Here is a 14,437-nt window from a genome sequence, read left to right on the forward strand (position 1 = left end):
ATCCATCAAACATCCATAAATCTGTCCACATGTTGTGCACAACCAGTCCAACTACCTTCGTCACCATGGTTACTATAATAATGATGATCCTGTCTTGGTTAGGTTTAGGAGAAGATCGGGATCTGAGTTAAAAATAAACTTCCTCAACATTAGATGATCTTTGCTGTCATGGTAACAATAATAACAACATGGTTAACCTCACAGGTAACTTTAATGATATTAAATATTGATGAAACTGTTGCTAAGTAACACAATAAAAGCGCCAAATACTCAGGAAACGTCTTTTCAGTTCGTTCACAGTTTGGAGGAATAAAATCACTAAATGCCATGAACATCCCAACATGTTTCTGCCATTACACTATAAATGTTTTATACTTAGTGACATTTAACATATGTTGAATTATATGCTTTATGAAAGGTTTCCAGCCTAAATGTGAAAAAAATGCACAAATAGCCACATTATTATTAAATCAGAGTAAAGAAAATAAATTCTGCCACACTTGGAGTTAGAAAGTTTTCCCCTGACATTTCCTCCAACACACACACAGTAGCTGAGTGTGTCCACAAATATGAATCAAACCCTCAATGATCTAACCAGCCGCACGTCCCTGGAGAGGCTTTTACCCAAAGCTTGTTAATACTTGAGAGGTTGAATGTGTGTCCTCCATCCAGCTCACATCCACTTTCAGCAGCAGCAGGTTTGAATGTAGAAACCAGCTGCTGAGAGTCCTGCTGGACCGAGTCCACGACATCAGTGTGATGACATTCAGTCAGTCACTCAGTCAGTCAGTCTACCGGTCAAGCAAGATTTTAAAGCTCCATCCAGTCTAAAGGTAGATGTCCATGTGTTTGTGGTTATAAAGCAGGTCTAGGTTCTATATTAATACTGTGAAAGTATCAAAGCCTCAGTCCACAGAAAAATGCACACAGCCTGTATTCAGACACTGAGCCTTAAAACCAGCCGTCAGGACTTCTGGAACTTTGTGATGTCACAACAATCAGTCTCAGATCCTCTCTTCTGATTGGCCGACTGACCTGTTGTTACTAGAGCTCCAGAGAGAAGCCTGAGAGAGGAGATGTAAAACTACACTGAGATGGTTTTTGGTTCTTAAAACCACAAATATATCTTCAGATGGAGATCAACACTTCAGATAAAACACAGGAGAAGTTAAAATATGGGACCTTTAAATTTAGGAAAAGACAAATTCATAGATCTCTTAATTACAGAGGAGCCACGTCTGTAAATGTTTTTTATTTTGTCAGCTGAGTCATTTATTTTCTGACTGTTCTGTGTTATTTTAAGAGGATGTAATTCATCTTCATAGGTCAATGATGCAGATTTTCCATGTACAAAATTGGGTTTTTGTTAAAAATGAAGAACATTATGAATCCTGCACAGTGTCGATCACTTGCTCCCACTTTATTAACGAGGACTGAGGGCTAATAAAGTGACTACGTCATCAACAGAGCTAAAAAGGTTTGGTGACAATTTCCTGGAGAGAACCAAGTAGTTTGATTTTAGTTACAGGAAAAACAAAGAGACAAAGTTCTCAGACTGTTATTTTATTGAGCTCAGTTTTTTATTGACTGCAGATTAATTTTCATGACAGAAATTTCTTCATTTAAACCACAGGGAATATTTACTACACATTCATTTGTATTATTCTCCTTTGTGATGAATTGTGCGTTTGTGGACACACCCTCTGAAGAAAAGTCTGTGTGTTGTGCTGTAGCTCAGCATTAGAGAAGACTGGAGGTGGAAGAATAATGTTATGTGTTTATATCAAAAAATATTGGCTGATGTATCGATTTAATATTTTTAAACTCTCAACTATTGACGTCAGTATCAACCTCAAAAGATTAATATTGGCTGAGCTGTAACTAATAAATTTTGAGTGTTTGGAAATGTTCATGAAGATCCAACAACTTTCAACATTACAACTGACCCTACAGTTTTTATTCTTTATTTTACGTTTACATTTACTCATTTTTATCCAAAGCGACACTAAAGCTTTTATGTTTCACAGACAGTTACAAGTGATGCAAAAAACTTTCTTAATTACAGCAAAAACAAAAAGTCATAGTGTTTGGTACCTAAATTTACTTCCAGTTACTTTTTCCCTCCTGGTTACATTTTCAGTGCTGTGTTGACAGAGCCCCTGCTGCCTCTGTCCTCTCTTCAAACTGAATCATAATTTGTCTGATACTTTTTCCCACAAGAAAAATTTACTTTGTTGAAAATTCTTAAAATTACATTTACTTCTTTGTCCTCATTAAAACCTTCTGAGTCTTTGACTTCTGTTTTCAGTGTCTGTGTGTGAAGCCATGTCTCCTCCACCTCACATGTGATCCTGGCGTGTTCTGCCTCTCCACGCCCTCTGCACTCGTCCAGTCCTTCTGCTGCTAATTTGACTTGACCCGACACAAAGAGGGTTCAACATCTGCCGTTTCATTCACATCTGTCTAGACCTCAGTCGGTTAGTGCGCCTGCTCTATCGACTACAATTAGCTTGTAAATACCTGTCTGTGACAGCTGTTCCAGCTGCTGTGGTCGGACCCCTCAGAAAACACAGGAGAGCAATAGAAACTCCCAAAACGCACCATAAAGACTCAGCACTCGCTCGACCTTCACTCTCTCTCACTGATGCTGGTTGTGTCTGTCAGTCGGAGTCCAGCTCAAAGTAAACTGCTCCACACACTTCAAACACAAACTGGCTCTGGTTAAAGCGAGACCAGGAGGCATGCGGGTGTGAGCTGTGTGTGTTTACTATGTTTTTGGTTTTATTTTATTTAACCTTTATTTACGTCTCATTGAGATTAGAAATCATGGCGCATGTGTCTCCCCCTTCTGGAAGTGAGAGTAAAACAAACAGTCACTGAGTTAAAACCAAACCGATCATGATCCTCCCTCTGAGCTAGAGTTTCTTTTTTATCTGGAGCATCAGAAACTTTTCTTGGATGCTTCCTGGTTACTGTAGCTTACTCCATCTCCATGGCTACGGTTACCATCCAACCTTGCAGGATTTGGTTTCTCTGAGTGTTTACCTGAAATCTGCTATATTTTTATTGGATCACTCATAAAACAGTCAGCCAATCAGAAGAGAGACTCAGATCCTCTCTCCTGATTGGCTGACTGACCTGTTGTTTCTAGAGCTCCAGAGAGAAGCCTGAGAGAGGAGAAACTACACTGAGATGGTTTTTGGTTCTTAAAACTACAAATATATCTTCTGATGGAGATCAACATTCTAAAAAAACTCAGGTGAAATGTAAAATATGGGACCTTTAAAATATTTAATCTGACATTTGATGCCAAGTTGAATTTTAGATCATTTGATCATAAATTTTACTTTGAACTCCTGATCTAATCAAGTTTTTGTGCTCTTGATAATTGCTTAAAATAAAATAAAGGATCAAAGGTGATGCAGAAGTAGATTTTTACACATAATCGAGATTCTGGACAAAACCCCAAAAAATGCGTACATTACCCACAATGCCACACAACCACTGTCAGTTTGATCAGTGACTAGGGTGTATTATATTAGTAGGTGCTAGTGTATCCTGTAGCCTGCAGCACAGGGGGTGGGGGGGGTTACAGAGGTCTGCTAAACCCCAAATCTTTTCACTTTCACAAACTTGTCGTCCTCGGACTCGCCCCACACTGACTCAGGTGACATCACCTGAGGACATTTATCAGGCACACACCTGGAAACACCTGGACGCACACGCTGATGTGGAGTTCGCCTTTAACAACAATCATGAGCACACTCAGTCGGTAGAGGAAGACAGTGAAAACTTGTGATTGGCCCTTGAGTTTAGACTTTTTGGTTGCAATAAAGGTTAAAATACTTTTGTGATTTGCTGCAGGTCCACGGTGAGTTTGAGGCTTTGATCAGTGATTGACAACCATCACACACCTTCCACCACAGACTAGGACAGAGACTCACAGAGACTCGCAGTTTGTGGTCTTCACACATTTACACTGATTTTCACCTCAACACTGAAATTTGAACATGTGCAACCACAAGTCTTCATATGAAGCAGAGACTCTGGAAACCAAGTAGAAACATATAAATCTGAACTGCTCATTAAAAAAATTTGAATGTTAGAACATTAACTTTTCACCACTCAATAAAAGACAAAAAGTGTCAAACTGGACAAAGTAACTTTTGTACAAATTATTTTTTCATTTTTCATGCACAGGCTTTTTCTGCACTGTGCAAATAAAATAAAAATAATCCAGTTATATACCTTTGAATTCAGAGCTTAAACTATGATGAAGATGAAGCTGTGATTTATTTTATGAACTAATTAATTAACTGATCTTTAAAATGGCAGAAAATAGAAAAAGAAAGTAGAAAATCTCTTCATCTTCATGTTGCAGAGAAAACCAACAAAATCTCAAAATGTAGAAATTAACTTGAAAAAAATAACAAATTAATGATCAAATTAGGGGCAGAATTTTTCTTGATTGTTGCAGCTCCACTAGAATAATTTTTACATTTTGATATTTATGCAGTTTTCACAATGTCAATGAAATGATTCCAAAATCTCCATTCCAAAGATTATGAAAGCAATGAATCAAAGATGCAGAATTGAAGATTTTGAGAATATTTGCAGATGATCAGAGAATGTGAAAAATCCTCCTACCTGTTCAGAGCTGTGACGACTCTCTCTCTCTCTCTCTCTCTCTCCGTTGGTCCAGACGTCTGTCTCTGTCCGGCTCTGTGAAGCTCTCATTGACTGACCAACAGAACCAGAGGGAGGGGGAATGGACGGAGAGAGAGAGGAGGAAAGAAAAAGGGAGAAAGAGAGGGGAGGAGAGCAGTAAAATTTTCTCATACTTGAAGAATTTTTCCTCCCTCTCTCTCTCTCTCTCTCTCCCTCTCTCTCTCTCTCTGTGTTTCCCTCTCTCCTCCTCCTCCACCTCCTGTCTTTCTCTCTGATGTAATTCTATGTGCTTTACAGGTCCCTGCTGGGCGGGGGGATCAGCGATGGAAAACATCTGAATTTTTAGATGTTTTTTAAGGGAACGCAGGGACCAAAAAACTTTAATGTGTTTTGAAATTGTCTCTGTCCTCTGCTGGATGCTCCATGACGTTAGAGAGAGAGAGAGAGAGAGAGAGAGAGAGAGAGAGAGGGAGAGAGTCCACTGTTCTCGGACTCTTTGTTTGGGCCTGATTTTGATGCTGTGCTGATAAACCTGCTCTCCCCTTCACTGCACTGTCAGTGGAGCAGCTCCAGGACCCGACAGCGCACACAGGCTCTTGGCTGCCGTCACTCTTGTTTTGTTCAGAGAGGATGTTACGACAAACTCAAACATAAGATTCAACATGTTGTTGTTTTCAGTGGGATTGGTCCAGAACCAGAGGAGGCACCGAGCCTGGTTAAAACCTGTGATGTCTCGCATCACTTTATCAGGAACACCTGCCCATTCAGCCAATTGTGTGGCGAGAGTAAACCAGCACCCTCCAGGTCTGAAACATGAAGCATCAACAGCGAAGAAGCTGCAGTTCCTCTAATGACCACTAGAGTCTGGCTGCAGCAGTGAGTCAGTCCCCATAGACTCCCATGTTCAAACATCTGACATATAGTCAAGTGGTGAGAGCACAGACCTTGTGAGTGCATATACTCTGAGCAGGCGGGTTGTCGATTTGACTCCTCCCGTTTGGACCAAAGTGCAAGTGATTAAATGATAACTATGTTAAAAGGAGTAAATTAACTGGCTTTACAAAGGTAAAGTGGTAAGACTGGGACATATGAAACATCGATGGGAAACACTGAGAAGAGCAGCTGTATTGTTCTCGTTCCTCCTGCAGCCGACTTCTCTTTCTTCTTCTTCTTCAGAGGCAGAAGGTTTCCAGTAAATTCTCACTGGTTGAACGTGATTGACGTGGAAAGGTCGAGCAGTCCACTGATCAAAGGCTGAGTTTAAAAGTCAAGTATGGGGGCTTTGAACCAGGGTCCGTGCAAGACATTGGATTTTGGTGGTTCAGGCAGAGGATTGTGGGAATGTGACAAAGATTACAGGTGATTTTTGAAAGATTATTGAACTTGTAGTGATGGATGAGGAGGACGAACTGACAGATTTAACCACCTTCTGTTCCTGAGTAATGGACTTTATTAATACACTTTATACCATTTGTTGTAGATGGTAAAGTAGTAACTGGAGCTACGATGATTGGTTAATTATGTCATTAGTCAATCAACAAAAACTTATTCTTCAATTATTTTGATAATCATTTATTGTTTTAGTCATTTTTCAAGCATAAACTAGCTGTTAAAGCTGTGTGGTTATGTGAACCACATAAAATAATTGAGAGAAACCTGAGTTTTATGCATATTGTTGCAATTAATAATTACAGTCACTGACATGTGACATAAGGTTTGTTTAGGATTCTGTAGTCATGGATCAGATAAACTGTTATCGGCCTGAGTGTTTCAGTGCTTCATGTTGTTGGTCACGTTCGTACCAATAAGTCTTCTCCTGACACACGCCTGTTTCACTGTTTCATTCAGACAAATTTATTAAAAAATTAAAAAATATATATTTCTGATGTTAAACGTCTCCTGAGCTGGAGGAGGTGGTGAGTGTGGTGTTAAACCTGAGGTCTATGGTACTTTCAGACCTGGTAGTTGTGAGCTGAAGCCAATCAGGTTTATTAACCATCAGTTTTACCACCGGACACTAAACGCTGACTGACCTCTGCAGCCTGAAACTCCTCCTTCTGCCAACAGTGTTTCAATGACCTGTTTTTACGCTGGTTCTTCTCAAACAGGCTTTTTCTTCACGCCTTTGTCAGAGCTGCGGGACCAGAGGACTCCGTGTGGATCACTGATCATCTGACGTTTCACAGGTTAAAAACAGCTCTGTCAGCTGCAGTGTGAGGGACTGACTGCTGTGGTTTCAGGCTCACTAATCAGGGGCCAAAGGCCAATCAGCTTTACTATCAAGTTTACTACCTGGCCCTGAAGCCTGACAGACCTCCAGAGTGCACTAACTCGTGCTGCCCCCCCCGGCTCCTCTCCCAGCTGCTCTCAGACAGTCGCTGGCATCACACTCTGGATTTAGTCCCTGTCACTCACTCAGCTCCTCATACAAAACATTAAAATATGAGCAGATCTGAAAAATTGAAAACTTGGAGACTTCTGCAACACAAGGCTAAAAAGTTTAATATACATATAAAACAAATAATTACGACTTTACTGTTCCAGTGCGGAGAGGACGGTTTTTTATGCACATCTTGAATTCGATATTATTCCCATGTTGTGTGACCTGTAAGTGTGAAAGACTTTTTATTGAAGCTGAAATCAAATTGAGTTGAATGAAAAAGAGAGAAGTGAAACAGCAGCAGAGTAAAACAGATTAAGACGAATATCTAACAACACTGAAAAGAAAAATAACGCTGAGGTTATTACAGCTGATGAGCACAAAGTTCTAATGTGCAGATGCTGTTTCCAAACATTTCAGAGACTCTCAATAAAATCATAATAAAATCATCATATTTTGGCAAAATCAACATCTGACTTTCTACAAATGTTCCTTCAAAGTAAAAGAAAAGAAATATTTTGCTGGTGTTAATTCAGTTTACCTCATTCAGGGTCTAAAAATAAGTGTCTCACTGTATTAAGAACATCTGAGCTCTGCAGCCGGGCGGCATCACTGATGGGCCACAGGAGAATAACAGGCTGAGGGGGAGAATACAGAACAAACTATAAGCTCTCCAAGTCCTTCGCACTGTAAACACGTATCAATCAGTTGTGTCCTGGTGACTAATCAGGATCAGGTGTGTTGTTTTTCATTTCTGCCTTCAAAACATTTGTGCAGCAATTTTTTCCAATTAAAGTCATGTGGAGTTAATTTAAGGAGCCAGAAATCAGGTGAAGCCTGTTTCTGCATCTTGTTGTATGAGACTGTACCTGAGGCTTTCTGCTGATGCTGTGATCCAGACCAGGATCCAGATCCAGACCCTGCAGGGAGACGAAAACAACCGCTTGGCCCCCGAACCGGGCCCAACTGGAGAGGGGGTCCTGAGCCAGAACCTGTGTTTGACATGACTGGGAAGTCAAATGACGACAAAGAGACACAACATGACGACAAACAGAGATAAAATGACTATTCTGCCTCTACACAGGGGGGTGGGAGGTGTTCTCCACCTGGAAACACAACTCAGGTGCTTGGTAAAATAACACGAGCTACCTGGTTGTGAAGTCTGTCTATTCTGCCACATGGAAAAATCTAAAAACCAGATATCCAAAACCTCAGGGTCCAGCTGATGATCCAGATCTGTCTTATAGTTGTTTTTTTTTCTCTGCTCGTTTTCTTGTCCTGGTTCTCAAATGTTTAGATCTGCTGTTTTTCCAGTTTTACATCAAAGTGTTTTAACCTTCAGCAGAAACACCCAGTTCACTCAGAGGAAGTTCACCTGCGTTGCATTTGAGGAAATCAAAGTCTGTTGGGTTTTCTGATTTTCTGCACAACAAATGAGCAACTGGAAAACAACTGGACTCAAAGAACTCAGCTGAATCAACGATAAAAATGTAGCAGATTTCAGGTGAACACTCAGAGAAACCAAATCCTGCAAGGTTGGATGGTGGGTCCAGGTGGGCGGGGCTTGGGGTGGGGCGAGGTCGGTGATTGACGGCTGGTTTTAAGGCTCAGTTTCTGAATACAGGCTGTTTGCATTTCTCTGTGGACTGAGGCTTTGATACTTTCACAGTATTAATATAGAACCTAGACCTGCTTTATAATCACAAACACATGGACATAGACTGTGTGGAGCTTTAGTAGATTTGTCTTCTTTTTTCCCATTAAGTCCCATCCCAGTCTCAGACCTCTGGACCCCACTGTACATATATTTGGCTGATTTTAACTCCTATTGTCTCTGTGTTAATTCACGTTCTCCTTCAGACCTTGTGTGCTCCACAGTAGAGAACTAATCACCTTCACTACCAACTTTAACTACTGAGCTCAAAAACCTTTAGTCTGCCCCTATAGACTCATCAGCAGGGCCTTAATGGTCCCTCAGGGAGCCCTGAAATGACTGAAATGCCTCAGAAACTAGGACCACATGCACGACCAAGTCGAGGCTAATTGTACCATATGTGTCATGAGCCGGGCCAAGTTGAGTGTGTGGCAGTGTCAAACAGAGCGAGAGCTGGAGAGCGTGGGTCCTGTAAAGCTGGGAAATGCTAATTGAAGTTGAAAGCTACATCTTGATTGTCCTGTCAATAACTCTGACAGATAGTGTTTGTGTGTGACCAGGAAACGGCCATTTCCAGTGTGGGTCATTTATTTAATTTTTCCACTGTGGTTTCGGTCGGTTTTGGACCAACAAAATGACAAAGTGTCAGACCACAGAAAAACTCTGGTTTCACTCAGACTTCAAACTAATCTCAGTTTCATGAGCAAGTTACAGGATCTGAAGAATCTGCTGCTGTAATTACCAAAGTCTGCTCCAATATCTGTCAGTATATTATCTCTGAATAATAACTGGGCAAGAGAAAAAATTCAGTAAATTAAACCGAGTAGCCGTCCAACCTGAACAACCACGATCTGACCTATAGGAGTGTCTAATTACTCTGGCCACCAGGTAAACACACACAGGTGAGGCGACAGGAAGAGAAACAGGAAAAAACAAAACAAGATAAAGCAGGAAGAACGATACAAAGAACATGAAGGACTTGATAATCTGGGAATGTGATGTTGAAACAGGCTGATTTAATTAGTGGGAGAGCTGATGAGAAAACTGGGAACAGGTGTGTGAGTGGGCGGGGAAGGCCAGGTGACCGGGAACAGAGGGGACATCTGGTGGTGAGTTCATGGAAACTTCCAGAGAAAGCGAAGACATAATGAACAAAATGAGCAGGAATCAGTGACGATGTCTGACAATGACAGAAAACCTCACTGTGAACAGACTGTTTCTCTTCTCCTGTGGTTTATCTGAAGTGTTGATCTCCATCAGAAGATAAATCTGTGGTTTTAAGAACCAAAAACCATCTCAGTGTAGTTTTACATCTCCTCTCTCAGGCTTCTCTCTGGAGCTCTAGTAACAACAGGTCAGTTGGCCAATCAGAGGAGAGGATCTGAGCCTGATTGTTGTGACATCACAAAGTTCCAGAAGTCCTGACGGCTGGTTTTAAGGCTCAGTATCTGAATACAGGCTGTGTGCATTTCTCTGTGGACTGAGGCTTTGATCCTTTCACTGTATTAATATAGAACCTAGACCTGCTTTATAATCACAAACACATGGACATCTACCTTTAGACTGTGTGGAGCTTTAACTAAATGTAACGTGCAGCACATCCCACCACATCCTCTACTGCTGCTGGAACAGTAGCAGCTTTTTTTGATTCATTTTGTATCAAAAAAAGAAGAAAACTGTTGTAAGAAACTTTATTAACACATGACACACATTATCTTTGCAGCTGAGACTTTAAAACTCGAAGCTATTGAACAGGTCGTGCACAACAGCTCCTCTAGACTTCCATTGTTTCCCACACACCAACACACAGATGCTGAACCTCTTGTCTAATAATGATTTTCCCTCCTAACTCCACCATAAAACTTGTTTCAGCCATGGCGCTGATGCCCAGACTCCTGTCAGAGGAGACGTCTCTGATGTGTTGACTTCGTCAGGACCGAATCTGTTAGACTCGTTTCATTTTGAGTCAAATCTGCTTTTTTCACAGACACTGCATGAGTGTGAGCCGTCAGCCAGATCCAACAATCAAGACTCGGTGTGTGGTTCACACACAGTATAAACAGCTCCTGTCTCTGTCCTGTGGGTCATGTTGTGCACATAAAACTATCAAACTATTTTCCTGGTGTCACTGTGTGTGTGTGTGTGTGTGTGTGTGTGTGTGTGTGTGTGTGTGTGTGTGTGTGTGTGTGTGCACTGCTGAGCAGGTGGGTGGTTGCAGCATTTGTCAGCCATCGCTCATCAAGCTCATTTACTCTTGAGGAAACAGTGAAGGCCACCCTCCATTTGTTTGGGGGGGGGGGGCAGACGAAGCTTCTCTCTCATCCAGCTAACTTAGCGAGCTAGTAGCTGTTAGCCACACAGCCTGTCAGCTAATTCAGGAATAATAATTGTTCAAGGTGAACAAATAATTTGAGAAGTTTTCTAAACTTTTTCTTTTTTCACAGTGCCGAAGGTGCAAAATAAAAATAAATTGTACAAAAATAAAAAGTAAAAAAATCAGTCGAGGAAAGTCATTTGTAATTATTAACTTTATTATTATTTTTATTATCATTCATGGTTTTGTTCAAGACTTTTCATTTAGTGCCGACAGCACGTTGAACTGTTTGTTCGTTTTGTGCGTCCTTGTCGTTGTTTTGCAGCTGTACTTTGTGTTAAGTGCAAATTAGAAAGTCTTAGCATGCTAACAAAAAGGCTTGTTTGCACCATAGACTGTAAATAAAGATGGATGTAGCTTCTGTGACATCACCCACAGGTTCCTGAAGAGCAGTTTTGAAGCTCAGCGTGAGCTGCTCCACCATCGCCATCTTGGCAGTGCCTGACTCCGCCCCTGACTCCCAGCTAATCCAAAAAAGGGCAAAGAGGTGGAGCATGTGTGGAGCCAAGACTTAGCATAGGCTCACCCACCTGGAAATTAGCTCTCGAGACCAAAACCTGGCGTTAGATACCAGAGACTGTAGAGTTTACACCTGAAACAAACATCATCCATCACTCTGGAGGCGCAGTCACGGGGGGAGTGGAGAAAGATGGAAAAAGGTGAAGTCATTATGGTCATTATGAGAGAGGAGAGTTCGTTACAATGTGTAAGTCATTAGAGGAGAGAAGAAGAGAGGAGATGATTTTAAGAGGTAAATGACGTGGAGAGCTGAGAGGAACCAGAAGAAAAGAAGAGGACAAAGTCATTAGAAGAGGAAAGTGGAGGCCTGTGAAGTCTCTGTGGGTTCTGGTGTCCCCATCGTCTCCAGGGACAGTCTGTCCTCTGCTTCTCTTTCCCTCCTTCTGAACTTTTCATTAAAGGCAGGTCGGCACTGAGCTCTGCCGCTCTGCAGCGCTGCTCCCTGTTCGCTCTGAGGGTTGATACTTTGCAGTGTCAGAAGGTTTGGACACAGAGACGTGTTGGAGGGCCAGACAGGTGATCAGTTAAATGTTCTGGCCAAATTGAAACAGTGGTTTCTACGGACGGAACAAGCTCCTTCTTCTTTTATGGAGAGATTCATCGAGCCTGTCAGACTCTGAACGGCCCTTCACTCTGTGAGGAAGTCAAGACGCTGCTTCATCTTAACTAATGATGTGCTGAGCTCTGTCTCTAAGGCCCCATGCACAAGCAGAGCATTTGTTCAGGCCTTTACCGTGGGTTTGGCCATCAGCTGATTAGTAACAGCTCAGTCATCATCAGCTGACTGTTGCTCTGCTCAAACTTTCCTGCCAAAACCATTTGATGCTGAAAATGAGCCAAGCTAATTTTCTCCTAAAAAACACTTTTAGTTTCTACTACACAGGAATGTAATGAACAGAAGTGAAGCAACTTTGTCAGTATATGTATTAAATTTGAGCTTTTATTTACCTTCAACAACACACTTGCGTCAGATATGTGGGAGCTTTGTAAACACAACTTGACCACAGACTGTCAGTAAAGATGGACGTGTGAAGAGCGGTTCTGAAGCTGCTCCGCTGTCGCCATCTTGGCAGTGACTCTGCAGAACTAATCCAAAAATGGGCAAAGAGGAAGACATCGGCGCTGGTCTGTGGAAGGCATATGCTCACCCACCTGTCACTCAAAGTGGCCACACCCTCAATCATGCAGAACTTGAAGCCTTAATCAAATGCATCATCGTCAGGTTTTTGTTGAATTATTTGGCTGTTATAAAGTCGTCTGAAGCTCTTGAAGCGCGGTCACTGTGAAGCTTGACCTGAGGGGGAGTCAGTTTGAAGTGGGGTGCAGTAGGTGGCCTGTCTGAGCTGAGTGAGAGTGCTTTCCCACAGACAGCAGACAGAGCGCTCAGTTACAGTAATCAGAGGTTATTTCCTCTCAGCAGGGTTCACGTCAGATTCAAAAGCCGCTCTGTGGCTGGCGGTCGGCTGTGTGAGGTATCGCTTCTCGACTTCCTGTGCACTGCACAGTCCTCGCTCTGTGACTCTGACTCCGTCATGCTAACCACCAGCGGTTTAGAGACTTACAGCCTCTTCTCACCTCAACCACAATACCACATCTGAGCAGCAGAGTGAGTCTGCAGCGGGTGCAGACGTGACTTTCACTCTCACAGTGCATCCACAGTTTCCTCTGTGTGAGAGGAGCCCGGTGAATTTGAGGGGGTGAGGAGGTAACTGGGCCGCGAGCTGATAAAACTGTGTCTCCTGACTGTTGTTATTCTGTACTGAGAAGTGTTAAATACAGGTGCATGGTGACACATAGATAGTAAACTATGCTAAACAGGTTACGATCAGTCAACAACGCAAATTTGCAGGTTAAAGTGAAACCAAAGTTGAACTATTTTATTATTTTAAATATCACTGAAATCACATTATGGCCAAGTTCAATATCCAATTTGCAGGAGCTGTAATTTTTTGATAAAGGTTAAATGTGTCACACATTGGTACAAACTCCAGTAAAAATCTCATCACCATTTTGATTTTTCTTTCAGATATTTCAGTTGTAAAATCTGTAAAAAATCATCACAATATTTTTTTTTGCACATCATTAATAATTACAATTATTTTCCTTCACTTTTCTTATGAAGATTTCTGTTATTGTCCTTTCTACAAAGCAGAAACATTAATATCTACAGTTGTATTGGATAAATACTTCAACACAAAGATTATAAATGAGAAACAATGAGGTACTGTTTAATAATATGATATTGTTTTTGTGTTCATGAGTAAAATTAAGGTTCCATAAATCTGAAAATGTGTTTTACACAGTGAATGAGCTTTAAAGGAGAAACAGTGGCTCAATATCATCATTTCATGAGAGTAAAGCTGTTAAAGATCTGATGGTTCTTGTGCACTGGTTTCTGAGACTCTGCAGTGTGAAACTCATTTTACTCCTTTGTGCCTTACGACACCTGAAAGAGGTGTTGATGATGTAAATGATGAACTGTCACGAACGTGCACCTCCACCTGAGCAGGTGAGATTCATCAGCCTGAAACAAGATACGCACAACCAGAATCCGGCAAAAGAAACTGTTACAAACAAACAGAAAAAAGTGAGAGATATTTAGAGGAAGATGATGAAAATGTTTGTGTCTCTCAAGTTTTGGTTATTGTTTTATTTCCTGTTTAACAAATGGATTTTATTTTGAAAAGCTGCACATATTGACAAGAATGAAGTTGCAATCTAAATAAAACAAACAAAAAAAAACACATAAATGCACATATGCACACACACACTCTGTCCTCACACATACACACATTACACATGCATGTACACACCTCTCTCTCTTCATGTGTGTGTTCCCCAC

The 14,437-nt window shown here is 41.4% G+C and overlaps 1 protein-coding gene and 1 long non-coding RNA gene across 6 annotated transcripts in view; both read right to left on the reverse strand.

Moving 5' to 3' along the window:
- Positions 1 to 4,902, reverse strand: part of LOC139633676 (tenascin-like) — a 46,897-nt gene extending 41,995 nt beyond the window's left edge. For 3 of the 5 annotated variants that reach the window (XM_071499502.1, XM_071499503.1, XM_071499501.1), the window contains exon 1: positions 4,648 to 4,902. The gene's annotated coding sequence lies outside the window, so the exon portion shown is untranslated. The remainder of the gene's footprint in view (positions 1 to 4,647) is intronic. The other 2 variants (XM_071499500.1, XM_071499504.1) reach the window with 2 other exon arrangements.
- A 2,296-nt stretch (positions 4,903 to 7,198) lies between these two features.
- LOC139633585 (uncharacterized) lies at positions 7,199 to 8,485 on the reverse strand. Its single transcript, XR_011693786.1, has 4 exons — positions 8,198 to 8,485; positions 7,918 to 8,055; positions 7,590 to 7,686; positions 7,199 to 7,273 (listed from the first exon to the last, which is right to left on the reverse strand). It is a non-coding gene; the product is annotated as an uncharacterized lncRNA (long non-coding RNA).
- Between the last annotated feature and the right edge of the window lie 5,952 nt (positions 8,486 to 14,437).

Source organism: Trachinotus anak, unplaced genomic scaffold, assembly GCF_046630095.1.
Source record: "Trachinotus anak isolate AG129_WGS33_773 ecotype Australia unplaced genomic scaffold, CSIRO_AGI_Tana_v1 ptg000016l, whole genome shotgun sequence".
NCBI lineage: Eukaryota > Metazoa > Chordata > Actinopteri > Carangiformes > Carangidae > Trachinotus > Trachinotus anak.